Below are 20,005 nucleotides of genomic sequence, written 5' to 3' on the forward strand. Positions count from 1 at the left end.
AAGGGGGGGGGGGGGGGAAATCACAGCACATGATAAAGCGAGCCCCTGAAAGCCCCAAGGCCACGGCCTGGACCTTGATTTGTGCTGAGACAACAATAGCATTCACTAATGCCTATATAAATAATATATGTATTAACATACATCTTAGTACAACACCAATTTCTCTCACTCTGACCCAAGACTACCAGGTCACACAGCAGCAGTTTGTCACAGTCCCTACAGTGGGCTACATGAGACACGCTACAAGAAAAACATATAACACCTTCAGCCATACGGGATTGACCCCGATTGCCTCCAGAGCATGAACACACCTATAATACGATGGGAAGGTAACGGTCAGTGTTTGAGGAGAAGAGTAAAACTTACTTATCAGCAGGGTGTCATATCTCAGCAAACCTTCTCTTTGCAGGTGACATTGACTTGCGCAAGGAAAATTGCTAATGGAAAATTAAACAGAATAATCTGTCTTGGTCAAGTTAAATCTTTTCCAGATGATTGCTGAAGCCTTAAAGAAAAACACAGGCCACTCAAAAGATAGTAAGGTGTCATAAAGAAGGCACATTTAAGAAAATCTCATTTGCTAAGGTTCAAATTTCTGTAAACAGACATTCTCACAACTTGCAGAATAGAATTTATGACCTTGAACTGGGGCCAAAATTGTACAGGTAAATAACCGTAACTCAAAGCATTCATTATAATAATTTGTGATGAAGCACAAACCGCTCATTATTTATTTAGTGCAGCACATGATCAATAATGTTAGGATTGGATTTTTTATTTTTTAAAAAAACACAACTAGCTTGCACTACGCAACGCTCGTACATGGCTTGGGGGTGAGGGCTAATCACAGGGTGAAAACGTACCCATAAATTCAAAAGGAGCGTGCAAACGCTGAAGGCAGTCACTGGAAACATTAAGCAACAGGTTTGCTTTGGAGTGCTCTTTCCATTCTTAAAGTTTTGGGAAGCTTCATTTTATTAAACCTTGCTAAAAAAAAAAAACCCAAACTGTTTGACAAGGTGTGCCATAAAGTTACTCCATAAGAAAGTTTCTTACCATTATCAGTGGCACTAGATAAATTTACAAGGATAGAAGTCTAGGGAAGATCAGTAAGACGATGAAAGCAGGAAGGACTATGACCGTTTCTGGTTATGTATTATGATGAAATGTTAACCAAGGAACAGAAGGAAGTATAACAACTGCCACAAAAAGTAGTAAAAATGCTCAATATAACTACAGCCTCTGTGCCGGATAGCGAACTGCTTATAGCATGGCTGGGCATTGGTACATGCTAGTAGCACTATACGTAAGATTCTTCCAGTGTTTCCACGATAAAACCCATCTCCACCGTTTTTTCAGTCTCTCCTGATCTTCCTATTCAGAGAAGGCTGAGAAAAGAGAGTTCTTAAACCAAAACTCAGCGTATCTACATTAAGCTTTTAAAAGCAAGTTTTGAACAAGAATCCTAGGTTCTGTTTTCATTAATACGAAAGAGGTTTTCAAAACAGGAACCCAAGCTCAGTATCTTCTCAACATATGTGCCATAAAACTTTGGTTTGGATGGAAAAAAAGACTTGTGTTGGTTTTTTTTTAAAGCAGTGATGTGGGTTAAAGGCCTTTATCTTCTGTACATTTAGCCTTGTGAATATATGGATATCTAACAACAACAAAATTATCAGCAAACAAGATCAAAATGTGTATGCCATGCATTTTCCCTGTCAATCGCATTTGTTAACATCCTGACATACTACTGATTCCAACAAAACACCCACTGAAAATAAAAATTACATTTCTCTCCAAAATGTAAGGAAAGTTTATATTGCAAAGTACTAAATTATTCAGAACTATAGCTCATCTTTATTGTCATGTTTGAAAATAATTACAGAGAGCTTTAAAATCTAATTCAGCAAAAAAATGGTGTCTAAATTTAGGGGGGGAGGCTGGGAAGAAGTAGCTTTTGATGGATTCGGGTTTTGTTATTTCCTTTTCATATTACAAAATAATTAAAAGAAATAGTGCATTATACTTAGTAATACCAGCCATTCAACAACTATCTGTCTCAAGCGTTTTTCATGTCAAATTTATCTGCAGTTGTCCCTCTAATATTTACTTGGTTATTCTACCCTTTCATTAAGAAAATAACCTTATTGCGAACATAATGAGCTCATTATGTTCACCGTAAAAATACATGTTTGCAATCCTGTAAATGAAATGTATAAACCAGGGGAAGAAAAAAGAAAACAACCAACCCCCCCTCCCCCCCCAAATAATAAAACCCCACAACTTTACGAAGTTGATACTGCTGCCACAGATACTGCTCCTGGCATAGCTTAAAGGTCTTTGTTTCTGTAAATTCAATTGAGTGTTTCTATTTCTAAGTCTAGCAAGAGGTTCTAATTATTGTTAGAAGCCTAATTAGCATTTAGTATTACATTACAACAACTGCAGCAAAATTGTACCCGTTCTCCAATAAACAGTATTCACAGTGTGCAATCAAGCTGCTGTACGATGCAATGAGAATTAATAGCACTGCACGACAATGGTAAATCCTACAACTCCCGCTGTGTGTGTTTAATAATTTTTCACTCCTTCCAGATTGTTCCCATCAAGCACAATTCCCAAGATCCTAATCAGCTTTCCTCCCCATCAATACTACACAGAGATCTGAGCACTGAAAATTATCTGCAATTTCAAAAAGTGCTTTGTTGCATTATTAGGCCACTGACCTAAGAGGTAATGGGTAAATAGTTTCTGAAAAATGTCCAAAGCACAACATAAATTAAAGCTTATAGTCTTGCCTACTGTTCTTACCAGAGCTGTAACTGCAAACTCTAACAGCTTTTACACAAAATCCTTAACTACAGTATTATTTTTTACACAAAAATTACTACAAAGATGACAACGTTTATATTTAAATAACTTCTTTTACTGTATTTTACACAAATAAGTTGGCGAGCCATAAGCACCTTTTAAATGTACTGCATATACACACACACACAAAGCAATCGGGGAACAACCACCATAGTTTTGTCTGTGTTCGTGCACAAAGATCACGCCAGTCACTTCTGGAAGGAGGTGCGCGCACATGACCATACACGCAGAAATGGAATCAGCGCTTTCGTTTTCTCTTTTTAGCCAAAGCAAGAAATATAAATCCTAGTCAGAACGCTGTGTTGTGACGGTCAGAGAAATTCAAAGTTCACCCCGCTTCCTTAGAGCTTATATATTCCATACATTTCGCCGACAATTAAGATTCACTTAATAGAGAAACGGTGGCATTAGAGGGGCCACTTATTTCCGTAGGGAAAATGCCTGATGCCTCACTGATACATTAGCAAGGTACACCTTCCATACGCCCAGATAAATGGATTCACTTCCTACGTAAAACCGTAGCCGTGTCAGTGGCGGGGCGCAAAGGAGCCAGGAACCTGACTCGGAGGTCCGTACGCTGCTTACTGCGCACCAACAGACGTCTGAATGTTACGAAAGGAGTTGGAAGTTTGGCAAAGCACTCCCCCTCTGGCTTTGTCACAGTAATTTGTTTCAGTTAATGGAGTTTCAGCCTTTCCCCATAATCACTATCCCTTATTATGGAAATCTTATCTGTATAATAAACTCATCTTCTCACCGGGGACTTCTCCCTTCCTTTCACAGTTTGTCAGTGCCAGCACCATTTAAGTTTCACCTGATAGTCAGAAAGTAATTTTATTTTACCTGGTTATCAGGAGATACAAACCACTGTGGTATTAATTACCAATTACCACTACCTCTGACAAAATGTGGCATTATTATTTATCTTCAAACAAAAAGAAGATTTGTTCATTAATTCCCGTAACAAAAAATAAGGATACGTGCAAAATTCTGCTGCGGTAATTTGCATTTGTTTCTGATGAGCCGATTATGCACGTGAGGATCACACTTGAAAAAACACCATGTTATTACGTATCTGGACACAGTGACAAGCACGTGGCAGGGAGGGGAAGGGAGAGCTTGAGACAGAAAGCCAGAAATTGGGCACGAGGAAAAAGGGGAGAACAAGTTACAGGACAGCTCCACTGCGGTCTGAGATGTTGGTAGCCTTTAAAGAGAAAAGCAGTATTTCTCACACAAAGCCTGACTTGTGCCGGTTGAATGGGAGATGCGTCAAATAGCAACAAGGAATTCTGTATTTTTTGGTTAGGCAGAGCCAAATACGAGATGTAATGAAGGGCTAGCACCAAGCCCTTTTTCCCCAGTAGGCAGCGTTAATAAACGCAGAATCAGTGAACTGAGAAGGCAGCTTCTCCTTCTCAATAGACCTACTTCAGAAGTGTGGACTTTTCAGTCCGGCCTGTAGAGAACAGTCTTCCTGAACACCTCTGAAACAGCCTACTTTTCTAAAATTAATTACATGTACCCACAGAATAGAACATCTTGTTTCCGTATTGTAAGTTGAAGGCCCAAGAGCAGCTTGATCATATAAAAGGTGAGGAAAAAAGGAGGTTCCAAATACGAATTCCTCACGTGACACGTGGCACTTGGTGGAAGGCCAAGGCTTTGGCTATCACAGAAGATGTCACACTGTTAGCACAACGACTGCAATTAAAACGGGACGATGGGTTTATCCAATATAACACAACTGTTGCCTTTACTACACGGCTAATAATATCATTTGCTCTCCAAGACTTTCCCTCTGGTTTTCCCTCTTCAGGAAGTGCATCAGTCAAACAAATTTACACCTCACAAAACCAAAAACCACATAACTAATTTTATTATTAGCTGTGGATACGAAAGCTGCAACAGCCAGATGAGAACATCGGCGCAATTTTTATTCTGCACTGGCACTTGTCTCCGTGGAAGCCGTAATACGCTGTTGTATTGGTGACTTTGAACTCGCTTCTTGGCCGTCACTTTGTTTGACTGTTGATGAGCTCTCCAGGCAGCTTTGTCCATTACATCTTATGAGTTTCTTTTCCCTGAATGTTCAAAACCTGCCTGTCATCCAGTGTTAACTCTTTTCTGTGTATTCTTTCTTTGTTGGCCTTTAAGTTGGTGCATCATCCCAGTTTTGAAGTTTTGATATACAAGCAGGGATGCCCGATTCATTTCATTTAAAAATATGAACCCAATGGGCTTCATCCAGAATCTCTGGCTCTGAACCGGGTTACCATATGTTGTATTTGATTCGTATTTCTATCAGTATCAACCCAAGCATCCTTATACACACCAGCTATGAACGTGATTTATAGCAAGTCATTCAAGGCAAAGCCTATAGCTTCCCTTCACAATTTGACGTTATCAGATTACTTCAGAAGCTGGCAGCAGCTACCATAAGTAACAAGCTGTCACTGTAAATAAATCACTCCCTCAGAAATAACAGTTAAAAATATAGATTAGCATGAACAGAGGTCACTATTTTAGGCTTGGTTTTTGTTTCCCCTCTCAGCCAAGTCACAAATCAACCTTTTATCTGACCAAAAGGAAAACCAAAAATAAGCACAAAACTTTTCGTTCGTATCCAAGACGGAAATTAAAAACAGAAATTAAAAACAAAACAAAAGGGGGTAGCCCAGCTTACCAGTTTAACCACATGAGCATATAGTCTTTATTTAGAAACAGCCATAATAAAAAAGCAGTAGCCAACAACTTGAACAAGTTAAGTGTGGTCATTAGGGCTCACCTTACCAGTTTCCAAGTATTCTAAACAAAATCACTACATGACACTTAATATGTGTTTTGGGAATGATTGGCCTCACACTTCTATTTTCTATACAGATATCCCTACTCGGACAACATTCCCAGGGCTACTGTGTCCTGCTAATGTAAATCTACAAAGAGGTACTTGGAAAGGCCATCAACAGAAGTACCAACACGCTCTGCTGCAAGAATGTTAGCTTGTAATGTGGAAGTCCCATCAGAGTAGATGGAAAACTAGTACATAAACACAACCTGCCCTCCCCACCCTACCCCTGAAAAAAATAAAAAAAAATTTAAAAAGTTCTTAATTTACCTGCTTTGTTTTTCTTTCTTAAGAAACAATGTTTAAAATTTAAAGAAATTCAAATTACTGCCTTAATATTGTAAGATCTTGATTTACTGCAATCTCATAATAAACTGACTTTTAACAAAGCTAAAATTTAAAAAAACTCATTTGCTACTCAATCGCTTGAGTCAAACAAGTCAAGTGGAGGAAGCCACCAGCTTAGCACCTAGAAGCAGAACTTGTTAGAAAGCCAAAACAGCTTTTGATAGACTATTACACAATGACAGAAATACTTTCTTCTATTTGACGTGACCTAAGAAGTTATATTTAGTACTTTCTGATCAATGAGCAGCTCAAACTTTAGAATGAATCAATGGTAACTGGAAAAGCAGGCTAATTTCTCTCTTTCATTTCACCAACAAATAAAACCTGAAATGGTGAGAGCCACGACTACAGTCTGAAGGAACAGTGACTAAAAACTACTGAATGCAGTTCACCACTACAGGAAACATTACTTTTTTGAGGCTCTATTTTCACAAAAAGCACGCAGACATAATTTGATAAACTTACTTTTATTTGTTACATATCCAGCATTTTAAGGTAGGTTTATTTAAGAAATGAGTGCACAAATCAAAATGTAGCTTTCATAGACCTCCAGTTCAAAACCAACTGGTTTTAACTATAACAACAAGCTCCTGTAGAAAATAAGGAAGTAGTCATTTTGCATGTCTTCACATTTAAAAAAAAAAAAAAAAAAAAAAAGGCTGAAGTCATCTAGTTGCTTGAATAAACGTGAATATAACACACATCCTCCTGGTTAGCACAAAAAAAAAATTAAGTAGCAACAGTACTATAAAGACAGGACTTGGCTCCTAACTTGGATGTTTTTATCACTGCTTATGAGAACCTAGTTCTCTTCTCGGGGAAAAACAAATAAAAATTTTAATGGAGCATAATATTCATTTCAGAACTGTAATTCAAGACACTTGCTGATTAAATTATCCTAAAGCATTTGGGGCCTTACCACAATTTTATTCAATAAACGTGTTCTTCAGGTAAACTTACAATTGTGATCATCTTCCACTATCAGCAATCCTACGACTGTCGAGATGTCCTCTATCTTTCACGTCAATCATTTTACATCTGACCAACCCGTTTATTTCACTTTTTGCAGTTTGACACTTGAGAAGTTACACACTCGCATTTCATCATTACAGAGGAATCTATGCATTCATCTCCAGAGAGAAAATAAGAATCTGAAATTCTAGAAAACAAATTTGTTCATTAAAATATTCACGTTTTTGATAATGTGACACTATCAGCTAGAAAATGTTGGAATTTTGAAAAAAAATCTCATTTAATTATACTGCTTTACACTACTCATCCGAGTATCTTTTTTCAAAGTCAATACAGTACAAACATGAAAGAAACTAACTGTGAAAAGTATATCTCCTACAGTTTACCACTCTTTGATATGTAAATAGACCACTGCAATCCTTTTTTATATTTTTTCCTCTACTGTTATGCTGAAAAGGCATTTTTTGCTATAAAAGGATATACTACATTTATTAGCACACATATGTACAGATGTATGCACAAAATACTGTGTGTGAACATAGCCGAAGAGAGGAAAAGATGAATACATCATGCCTTCAGATGTAATTGAAACACAAAACCTTTGAAATACGTTTGAGTTTACTTTGTGTGTGTGTGCTGTGTTTATATATGGGTAACACACGAGCATACATGCAAATTTCTGGAAAGCAGAGAACAGTTGAGGGGAAAAAAGCTATAATTAATGACCAACATTAACTGAAGGTTTCTAGATATCAGCATCTGAGAGACAGGAATCCCACGCAGGTCCTGTATACAGGACTAAATGCGGATGGATGCATTTGGATGTTGTAGACTTCAACTGGGGGCTCTGTTCTTCAATAAACAAAGCATCTGGGTTTTTTCCAGCTCTCGTAAGAGGAACATCAGAATCGAGATAGCTATGTGAATATTAGCAATGATGCCTGCACTACAACCCAAGGGCCCAAACCAAATTAAGCAAATTGATTCATTATGCATTCTAGACTATGACTTTTACTGTGAACTTTAAAAGGTAAAAGTTGTCAATTAGCACACAAGGGAGTACGTGTACCTCTGCGGAGACAAGTAATAAGGAAAAAAAAACGGGAGTAAAGTGGGAAACAATTAGTCTTCAAATACTTTGCTACTAAATTAAAAAAAAAAAAAAACCAGAGTTATTCTATGTTTCATGATCAAGGAAAAAAAAATATTTGTGTCAGTACAGGCAAGAACGGCTGTCTCACAAGGGTCTAGTGAATAGCGCTGCAAAGCATGCAACAGACAGAACGTGAATGCTCCATTCTCCTAATACACAGTCGGTAAATTTGCTTATTGAGTCAACAACTTCACCGCAAATGCTATTGTATGTTTGGCAAAGGATGATTAAATTATTTGATTTTGCACTTGTAATCTACTTCTGAAATCTTGTAGCCACCCCCCTCCCCTTTTTTAAACCAGTTATCCCCACCACATGCCACCTCCCCTCTCAGCAAGGGCCTCAGTCATGAGAAATTACCCTGTTACCTTGTGCCCATAAGAAATCGTAGGGCCTGGTGTTAGAGCTATCCAGGCATAACAAGTTATTTCCCAGCATGCTCACTGATTAGCTACCTTCCATAACCATAAAGTCAACAATAATCTACCTACATGCCCTTTCTGCAGGTGGTTGACCTATAAATGTTAAGTAAGTCAGTGGCAGTTCAGCCTAAATTACTTGGAAAGCATTATGCGTAAACATTAATGCTGCAGCATGTCCTTAACTATACAACTGGGACTCTATAGTCTGCAAAATAATGTTACTTGATATGATATTTTTTTCTTCTGTAAAAGCCTTTTCCCATTATAAAACTACCCAATGCCCCTCTTACCTGATGTTCCATTCTTTCCTTCAAGTCTTTCCCGTAAAAATTAAAAGCAACTTCCTCTAGTCTGGGGCCAATTCCTCCTCTTTCAGCAGACTCCCTCTTCTAGACATCTAGGGACCCAACATACTGGCACAGCCGGATATCAAACACGCAAGTACTCTGCACACTGAAACTGAAAAGGAATATTTACCACAAAGTGGAAGGTAAGTCTTTTTCTCTGGGTAAAAAAATCTTTCACTTCATTCACTTTTTTTTTTTTAACCAGGGATCCTTACAAAAAAAATCTACTGGAAGATTACTCTCATTTTTATTTGCTTTACCGCATACCAAGAGACTTGCCGTTTGTTGGTTAACTCTGTACCGCATCACGGACAAAAAAATTATTTGCCCCGTAACAAAGACCTCGGAGTCTTTCATCGCAGGGCAGATACTGCATCGAAGAGACCCTGTCCTGAATGGAAGGGCAGGAAAGTTCTCGCTGGAGGTGCACAAGTTCTGGGTTCCCTGGTGTTCTCCATTACAGCCTCAGCTCATGCATCGATGCATTTCTTGTGAGCATGAGAAGAAACTCAGTGGAGGATTAGGCTAGTGATGCAGACAACTTCATTTTAAACACAGTCATGGACTCCTTTAAGTAAGGAAGAATAACCAATATCACCTGCTCTGGCAGGCGAGTTTTCAGTGAAGGGAGGCTTACGCGTCTTTTCTTCTTAAGGACAACAAAATTTACTCATGTGCCTCTATTAGCAAGTTTTGCCCAATACAGTATTTAATCAAGATTGTTTTCTTCTTTTTTACAGCTGTTCAATTGCAGTCGGGCTCTTGTAATATCAAAGACTGAAGTTGCCTAAAATGCATATTTAATTTTAAAAATATTTCAACCAGTCTTTACGAAAACGACCAGATCTTTATATGGGCTGGTCTTCCTACCAAGCCCCACTTTTCTGTGAAAAATTTTCTAATAGAACGTATTTTGTAAATTCACCTGACTTCTTCCACCGCCTGAACGGAAGATTTAGGGCTTAGTACTTAAAAAACCCCCAAACCTCGCACACCAAGGGAACCACCACTATCAAATCAAACGTTATAATATGTACCATAAAAGCAGTGTAGGAGTAACGGTGGCTGCTACGTTCAAGTGGCAGTACTGAAGAGCACAGAGCCTGTGATTTCGTGCAGTGCCCTGTGACTGGAATGATAACAATCCACATTCCCTGTGCAGTCACTCAAAGCCTTCCCCCTTTGGGTATTGCAGCGCTGAATGCTCTTTGCTATTAACTACAAGCAAAGAGGAAAAGAATGTGTCACCTTCTTGGAAACTCCAAAACGCACAATTGACTGACACCGTTCCAAAATCAAAATCAAAGACTCATCAATTCTTTCAGTTGCTTTCCAGGATTAATTCCTTCACAGAAAATGCTAAGGAGATAAGCATCCAACAGATTTAGTAAGCAATATAAGACATATGATTTTGTCAGCACTGAGGTCAATGGCTAACCTCTCCTAGTAGCTTAATTATGAGCAGTCCTAAAACTCAGTCTGCAATTACAAATACTGTCGAATTTGTTTCCAGAATTATCTCCACGGTGGTGGAGGTAGATGTATTGTTGTATTTTACTTCGAGGATGACAAAGGGCGAAAATCAGTTTGTGGACTTCAGTAAATATTTCTCCAGAGCAGCTCGTGCAGACAGTTGGTATTTTACAATAAGGTTAACTTCAGTGATACAAAGTACCAACACAACCCTCCTATCTCTTCTCAGTTTAAACAACAGTTGGGTACTCTGCTGCAGTAACAACTTTTTTTTTTTTCTTCCTCATTTTGCCACCAAAAAAAAATCCCAGCTACTTTCACCTATGAGTAAAATATTTGGAATGCCTCAAGGACATTACAATAGCCAGTCTTAAGAGGGCAAATAGTAGATATTAAGGGAGCAACTTGGCATCGACTTCAACCAAAAGCAGCTTAATATCAGCTTCTTTACATAGTTTTTACGATAGCTTTGCCAAGCCAATTCATTAAATTATATTTTAGGGAAATGGACAAAAATGACTGCATTGTATTGATACTGGTCTCTACACTAGAGTGACCATTTTGCTCACCAGTAAAGCAGCCTAGTAAGAGTCATTGTTCCACCACCTCAGACTGCAGGCTCATCGGGTACATCAACATCACCTGCATAGCCTATGTTTGGGGGATCCTTCCTACTGCAAGACATGGGTGACAAACTAAGCATTCTAAAATACTATCTAATATAAATTTTGATGCATAGGCATTTTCCAGCACTTCTACCTTGAAAGGGATAATCCACTTTTGCAATGCTATAAAATCCACGTACTGAAGAGGATCAACAAGATACTGGACCTTAAACCGATCGTCATCCTGACTTAACTATGTGTCACACTGCCACATGAGTATTGAGATTCCACTCTTACTGGTACTACAGTAGCGCTCAAATTGAAATCAGCTTCAATGAGCAGTTAGGAAAAATTGTGACTCGAAACGAAACAAAAATTCCATTCTCAAACAAACAAAAGACGCCCTTCTACGGCTGCTCAGCAGCTCACGACATTAAAGATGGATAACGTGCACATGAGGCAGTCAAGGCCACGCCATTTTCTAACAGCCACAACTCCCACCTGATCAAGAGAGAAAAATCACACGCACGCTCAAAGCCTCTCTAAGCTATACCACAGCAGTGTTTCCAAGTTGTTCAGTGCTGCTTGCTTTTTATGGCAAAAATATGCCATGCATTTTTACCTTCATTTGGATTCCATGTTGTTCTTTCAACAGAAGCTAGCACATTGCTGTTCAAGTGTAAAAGAAATATAAATATTTTTGAAAAAGTACCCTTCAAAAAATTACTCTATCTTGTAATGTCCCTTGTAGGTTTAAAAACCAACACCAAATAGCAAAGCATACACTATTATTACCCAGTACACATTTATTGTATGCCAGAGCTCAAAAACAGTTAAGAAAATGGAAAAGTTACTTTTTTTTCCCTCTACACAAATTTGTTAATGGGTAACATAATGGTAAGCCATGTTTGCTGGCATTCTGTGAAACATCTACAAATTGCCTCTGCAAAGCATTATAGGTTGTCAGACTAATGTAGTTGAAGATAATTTGGCCTTTCAGTGAATTGAACCTCACAGCACGATTATACTCCAGCACCAAGTAGAGTGTCACAATTATTCTTTCATGCTGAATTACCATATAATGTCATAAGCCTACCTGTCATAAGTCCTGCAGCCGAGCTTGAATTTTTTCTAAATCTATGGTTCATGGCAAAAAAATGAATTTTTTGCTTCTAATGGAAATCTGATTGTTTTTATCAACAATAAATTTCATAGCAAATCAAAGGATATGCTTGGACAAACAATCCAATACTCAAGGTTAAAAAACACACAAATAATAAATTGCTGGTGTGTCATGTTCAATTTTTACTACTGCATTACACTGCAATAACCATAACAGGATCTAAATTGTTGTCAGAACATTAAACAAACCCCCTTACTTCACAAAGGCATCCTGCCTGAGTAATTCACACAACGGAAACAACTATCACATTTTCCACTGTCCCACCACCGTACCATACATCAGCGCAGTTTATGCATTCGGACAATTTTTTGAATAAATTACTTCCATCCTGGCTGCTGTTGCCACTCCTGTGAAGAGACATATCAGTTTTAATTGTCTTTTTGCCTATACTGAGCCACTGTTTTTCTGGCTCCTTCCTGCCCTTACATCCTGAGCACCAAAATAAACTATGACCATATCAAATTGCTTAACGCTAGGCAAGTCAGTGCTCAAAAAAGAAATAAATAAATCCATGAGCTCACTTGTCCTTTCCACTGTTATTAGCCTTCTTCCCTGCATTCTCCTAAACAAAAGTTGGGGGAAGGGATGTTCTTAAGGTAACAAACTAGCTCTGACCTAGCCCGAACAACACATTATGTAAATCCAACACGTAGGGTTGGTTGGATCAATATTACCATGCAAAATGCTAACTTCAGAACCTTTACCTCAGACGAAATATCATTCCTGGCAAATGAGCATCGAAATAAAAAAGTACAAAAATAGTAAAACCAAAAATAATCACAAGACCTTAATGAGGCTGGCAAGTTGGGCTCCTTTCAATACTCAAAATAAACGCACCTTTCTTCAGTCATTCTTACCCCAACATGAAGACACGGTGTTAACTGCACACAGACATACACGGGACTAAATCTGTACTGTGTGAGATGAGATGTTGGGATCTGAATAGATCCAAACTGGAAAAAAACATACTGAGCTCATTAAGAGCTTATTCAGAAATACTAGTTTTACCTGCAACTGAAAATGGCTCACCACCTGATAGACAGTCATTAATGTTATACTACATAAACTCGGCATACTTGTGATAATTAACGCGTTTTTAGTTAAACAGCTGTACGTTAAGTTCCACTTTTTCATTAGTTAAAAACAAGCAAATAAAACCATATTAACGGTTGGAATAGAAAGGGCATATGTAATGCCTTGACTCAACACAGAGACAGAGCAGAAGCAGAGAGCAGGGCGCGTGCACCCTTCCCCGCTCCGCACAGAAACGTTCACACTTGGACCGTGGTTTATTCGCTGGTTACCATCCCGCCAAAACACAGCCTAGTGCACAACTGAAGAACGAGAGACAGTAATCGGCACAAATAAGCTGTGTCTACACAATACAGAGTTAATGACTTACCATCACATTTTACGTTGCCTTTAATAGCGAACTAAATTGACATAAACTAACCTAAGTCAGATCAGTTTGATCCAAGTCTATTTTCTAAATAAGACCCCCTTGTGATTGCCGGCAGCTCAGCACAGCCGTTCGTACCAGCGACCGTGTGCCGGTGTCCTCCAGACGCAGAGCCAGATCACTGATGTATTATTGCCGGGCAGAGTAGAAAAGACCTTCTTCCTACTGGATGACAATTCAAAGATACAAGCGCTTCTTAGCTCCTGTTCTCCCATTTTAAAAATAGAAATAATAAAGCTAACCCCCATCTCCCTCACCTTCTGGAGTGAAAATGTAACGTAACGTATGCCCAAAATGTCAATACCAGACTTATTTTTCCTTGTTAACTAAACCTTTACCAGTTGGTACTATTTATTTATAACCTCCAAAGCAATAATAAACACAGAACTATGATTTACTTCGAGTCTTTCTATTATTAAAACACTTTGTCTTATTGTTTTATTGATTTACAATCTGTCCTACTTACTTTTTTAGCATCTGAAAACAATCAAGGCACAAAGCTGCAAAATGTTTAGACATTAATTGTTAAGAGACAGCATTTTATTCCAGGCTAGGGGTTTGAGTCCTCGACTGCTAAGCATTCTGGTACGGAAATGATTTATGGCCTCGTAGCAATAACGATGCGGCAGAGCCATTAACATATTGGCAGAGCCTAGGATGGATTATCGACATTGATTATTTCATGGACCACTGATACCCATTTGTTAAGAGAAGCTCGAAGATGGCCTCTCCCTGACTGAAATCTTTTACGAGCAGACAGGATTTTAAGTATTAGGAACCTGGGATTTGGGCCATTTTTTCTCTTCCTCCCCCCCAGCCCTCCCCCAATCTACCTCTGTCTCCTCTTAGACTCTAACAAAAAGTGTCAAAAATTAAAGTTCATTCTTCACTAGGGTCTTAATTTCTCAACTCATCGTAACCATGTCTTCTTTAAAAATTAATGATTGCCAGCATTTAGCCACTGGTTGTTGCTATGAAGATCTATGCAAAAAGCAAGGATCCCTATAGAGTGCGTGATATATGGAATTCTCTTTATTACTACAATAAAACTTACTGACATTTCAATACTTCTGCAAATAGCATTATAGTATCAATCTTCTGAATTAGGTTGAAAATTAAGTTGTAAATTAAAAGAAAGTGTACTTTGGAATACAACATGATATGTCACCTAGAAAAAGACCTTTGTGCATAACAGAGCTGAGCAGAAAAACTGAAAGATAAGCCCAGGTGCCTCTAAAGTGCCTATTTCATCATAAAGGATCTAGGTTATATTTTACCAGAAGAATACAGTCTGAAAGCCCTGATATTTCACCTCAGGTGAACAGATCCGGAATCTCTTTAAAAAAAGATGAATTTGACAGCATCAGCTCATTAGCAGAGATGCCAAAAAGCCTTCGCTAGGGGACATGATATGTCACCTAGAAAAAGACCTTTGTGCATAACAGAGCTGAGCAGAAAAACTGAAAGATAAGCCCAGGTGCCTCTAAAGTGCCTATTTCATCATAAAGGATCTAGGTTATATTTTACCAGAAGAATACAGTCTGAAAGCCCTGATATTTCACCTCAGGTGAACAGATCCGGAATCTCTTTAAAAAAAGATGAATTTGACAGCATCAGCTCATTAGCAGAGATGCCAAAAAGCCTTCGCGAGGGGATTTTTTGGGTGGGGGTGGGGAGAAAGAGGGAAAGATGAGAAGAGAAGGAAAAGGGCTTTAGTTTAGTACAGGGCCTTAGTGAAAATACCCTTCCTTCTTCCAGTACCCTTCCACCTACTTGAGTTACCAGAAAATAACAAATTGTATCCACTATTACACTTGAGTTGTGCCAGAAGAGTAAAAAGTGTTATATTTCAATCAAAGTATAATTTATAAATACCTTCACTTATGGACCTATTTGAGACTGTTAGTAATGCAGGTTAATGGCTGAAAAATGAATTTCTGTGCCCCCCAAGACAGGTCTTTCAATATTTTCTAAAACAGGAGCTGCTAATGAGGTGATACATCAGGCTGAAATTCCAGCCAATATAAAAAATGTATTCACGCTCACTGTGCATAAACACAACCCAAAAAAAGTTGTTTTTCAATAGGAAAAAGCAGAGACATTAATACCCGCACAAGGAAGATGTTATACAGAAGAACAGCTACCAGAATAAAGAACTCCAGCCTCCCGGTCAATCCTATCTATTCAGCAACCTTAATGGTAAACAGTTCCACTACCAACTCCTCCGTTTTTAGGAGATTAAAGAGATATGGTATTTCCGGGATATAACCACATGTCCCTTACAGCAATCAAGCTAATGAGATTGCAGGGTTTCTTTTGTAAAAGTATACGATTGTGGTATAAAGATATTAGAAGCTAAAATATTCCTATTCACTAAATGGGTTCAACAGTTAGTCACTAAGTGTTATAAAATCAAGTCAGTTATCATTTACAGTTTATAGTGCCCTTCATAAAATGGCCATCTCCGCTATGGTTTGTCACAGTCCTTTGGTACAAAGAGCACGACACCTAAGAGTGAAAACAGATTCGGTTTTGGTATGGATCACCATCTTCCAAAAGCCACCCAAAATATACGGAAAGAAAGGTGCTCTTGGCCTTACCACACTTGAAAGAGTTGGAAACACGCCTTACGTTGCCAGAAGTACTTTTGATAGTTCAATGCGTAACCGGTTCCCTAAGGGGGATAAGATACACCTGAATGACACTAGCACCTCGACCAGTGTGATTTTATCAGTCAGGGTGAGGAGAAACACTCGTGCAACCTGGTAAACGTGCCAGTTTTTGTAAACTACACAGAAACCAGGACAGAGATGGGTTCAGAGGATGCACTTTTTTTAAACTGGAGTTAATTTCTAAATGGGAGGTAATTTCTAAATCTCAGGAATAAAATTCACGTAGGCAATGAACTACCTGGAAAGAAAAAATAATCCCACAAACACACATACAACATTCAGAGGAATAAGCGCTTTTGTTTTCAAATGCATGTGAATAAAGGCCTTCTTTATTTGCCTGCCTCGCCCTGCCATCACGTCTCCAGAAGGAAGCAACCGAGAATCCTGAGATCCCTCAAGAATCCCAAACCCAAGCTGGCAGGGTCAGGCAGAAGAAAGCACCTTTAAGCAAGCATTTGCTCCGGTGGTCTCCAATACCTGCTCCAGGACCGACGAAGAAAAGCCACAGTGGTCCCCTCCCCTGGAACAGTCATAAACACCATCTACAGGTCTCGTGCTGCTCAAGAGATACTCATTAGGGCAGAGCTAGAGCTAACAGTCCTCAGACAAAAAGGAACTGCACCAGCATCAGTTAAGCAGTTGATCTGATCTTTTCACGTTGATACAAGAAGGTACAAAAGTGCCCTAAGTCCAGTGCCAAAAATCTGCAAAAAAGCCTTCATTTCCCAAGCTTCATACACAACCAAAATAAGGTGAGAATTCATCTGCATGTACAAAAACGTATCACATGGCTTTACACAAGGAATAATTCCCAAGTGTCTCACAATATCGTTTAGTCACGGTATCAGTTTGAAACTGCTGCAATATTCAATACAATAACAGAGACTATACAGTATTCGTCAACATAGACAAGCTATTTAGCCATCTTTGAAGGTTTACAATTTCCGTACGGACAAGATGATGCCCCGATTTAAAGTCGTCTCTGTTCTGGTTTGGAAAACTAATCATGACCATTCACACAGCTGGATTTTAAACACACCGCCCAGGAAAAGAGACACAAAATAGAACAAGCTAAGAATATAAAATGCGTCTCTAGTAAGTCCGAGACTTGCAGAGCCTATATGCATACTTCAAATGAGATTTGTTTTATTGTAATGGAATTCTGTTTTTACAGCATTTGACATGGCAAAATAAGATCTCGATGATGAGTCACTGAATCTACAGTTATAATTGCAGATCTGCAGTGCCATGTTGAAATCAGTGTCACATTCATGTCTCTAAACGTGATGCAATGACTACTACTACTGTTTAGCAATAGATCTATACAAATTTAAATGGACCGTGATTTTCTATAGTGAACCCTCAGACACGCTGCACTTACTGTTGTTCTCATCACCTAAAACCATTAAGCCACAACTAGTATTAAAACGGAGCCTCTGTTCTGTTAGTTAACTTCTAAATGACTAATATACACAGAAAAGAAACACCTTTGAGAGAGAAGCAGGCGAGAAAGAAAGAAGAAAAGTGACTCAGAGTCATGTTTGTGAGATTTTCACAGCTAATCACACACAAGACTGATTCACTGCTCACCTCGCTCTGTTCACTCATTTTTCATATCATACTTTTCACTGCCCCATCAGCCTGCTCCACCAAGGTCAAATGAAGGAAATGATAGCACACATACCACACCAAGATTTATTATAAACAGATTTGCCGCCTTCTTACGTGGAGGAAATATGTTACTGACATTACTGTTTATAAAAATTAAGGTAAGCAGTAGAGGCTATCAGATTGGATGCATAATAAATGTAAAAATTTCAATTAAAAGGGAGTCATTTGTCTCTACTTATTTGCAGTGCCTGAAGATTTTTTTTTTTTAAATCAACAAGATGATAAAAATTTCCAACATATAACATGAAAATTATCACTGCTACAGAAGTCGAGTACTAGCTTGCCTTTTTTTTTTTCTCTCCTTCCTTTCTTATACTTTAATTTAAATATCAAACCTGGGGCATAAATTCCACTTCAGCCAGATCAACAAAGCAAAGTCTCCATGAATTCATGTATGGAACAATTACGCACGAATGCACACCCAGAAGACCAGGCCCAGAAGTAGCCCATTAACTACAAGGGATGATTTGCAGCATGTTAACTAACAAAGCCAAGTGATTTGGCCATCAGTAAGTTCCTCCTTAGAAAGCAGAGTGGTATTTCTCTATTTTAAATCAGGAACTAACATGGCGAAGAATTAATGAGTTACCTACAAAACAGCTCGGGATTTGTCAAAAAGGCAGTCAAACATCAAACATCTTTCACTCTCCATCGAGAAGCCTATTTTGAAGACGCCCAAAACTCCTGTGTACTTTAGTGCCTGGCATGGAAAGAGAAGATTCTACGAGACAGTACAGAAGAGAATAAATCAAACTGTCTTTTCACATTGCCCATGAATGACCGCGGCGCATCACTACACTAATTTTCCAAGAGTATAACAATTTTACTAAAGAAAAGTTTATGAAAACGTACTTAACAGCTTTCTATAATGTAAACAAAGCATTTCAGTACTTACTCTGAAAGTGTCAAATGATCTATTTTTATAAAAGAACGGGACATTTTTCTTGGTGCCTCCTCAGCTAAGCACAACAGAAAGATCAGTTTGTGCCATTAGTTTAGTTTTAACAGTTAACGCTGACACCTAAATGGGATGACTACAAAAAAAGATGACTGAAGAGTACAGTGAAGGCAGGGCCAACACACTCTATTTTGTACTTCCCACTAGTAGCGCTGACAAAAATCATATCCCTGTATTTATAGAAATACAGAGGTACAGAAAAATAAAGCAAAATGTGAAAGATGCCAGAAATTTGCTGCAAACATCAGATGTGTTATATGCATCCATGTTCAACGTAGAAATTACTGACTCTTCAATCTATGTTGAAGAGAGACATCATGACAAAATCCATCTCAATACAATAATCCAAGTAGACCCTCAAAAATACAGTTACGCTGAGAAGGACGGGCCTCTAATCACACTTACCTATGTAAATGACTGGCAGTACTTTTTATTTACATACTCATCATAAACGTTACCTAGCAAATTAATTAATGTTCTCTTCTCATATATCATACCACAGGGGCCGCTCCTGACAAGGCATAAAGGGCTTATATCAAGGCTGTATATAGCTGTATGTACAGTAATATTTGACCTGACACACTCCCAAAAGAACTTGCCCAGAACAGTAAGAACCCTACTGTTTTATTTTATAGTTAAATATATATATATTTAAAAAAAAAAAAAAAGTAAATCACACATCCAAACAGCCAGGACACATGACATGGAATTACAGGATCTTAATTTTCACTTTCATTCTCAACTCAAAAATTTAAGGAGAACGGAAGATTACAAGTGGAGAAATTGCAGATCAGTGTTTTGGGTTTTTCTTCCATAGGGCTCCACTTCATACCAGAACAAGATTAAATCCCCTTTCCCAGGGTAACTTTCCACAGCATTACTTCTTTGCAAGAACAGAGGATGCAGCAAATCATCTCCTGATGTTAGCCAAATAACCTTTAAAAACAAAGTAAATGCAAAATATGTAATCTAAATCAAAACCTCTTATGCCCTAAGAAACCAGTTATTACTTGCACTGAGAAG

The sequence above is a fragment of the Pygoscelis adeliae genome, unplaced genomic scaffold (assembly GCF_000699105.1).
Source record: "Pygoscelis adeliae isolate BGI_AS28 unplaced genomic scaffold, ASM69910v1 Scaffold16, whole genome shotgun sequence".
Classification (NCBI taxonomy): Eukaryota; Metazoa; Chordata; class Aves; order Sphenisciformes; family Spheniscidae; genus Pygoscelis; species Pygoscelis adeliae.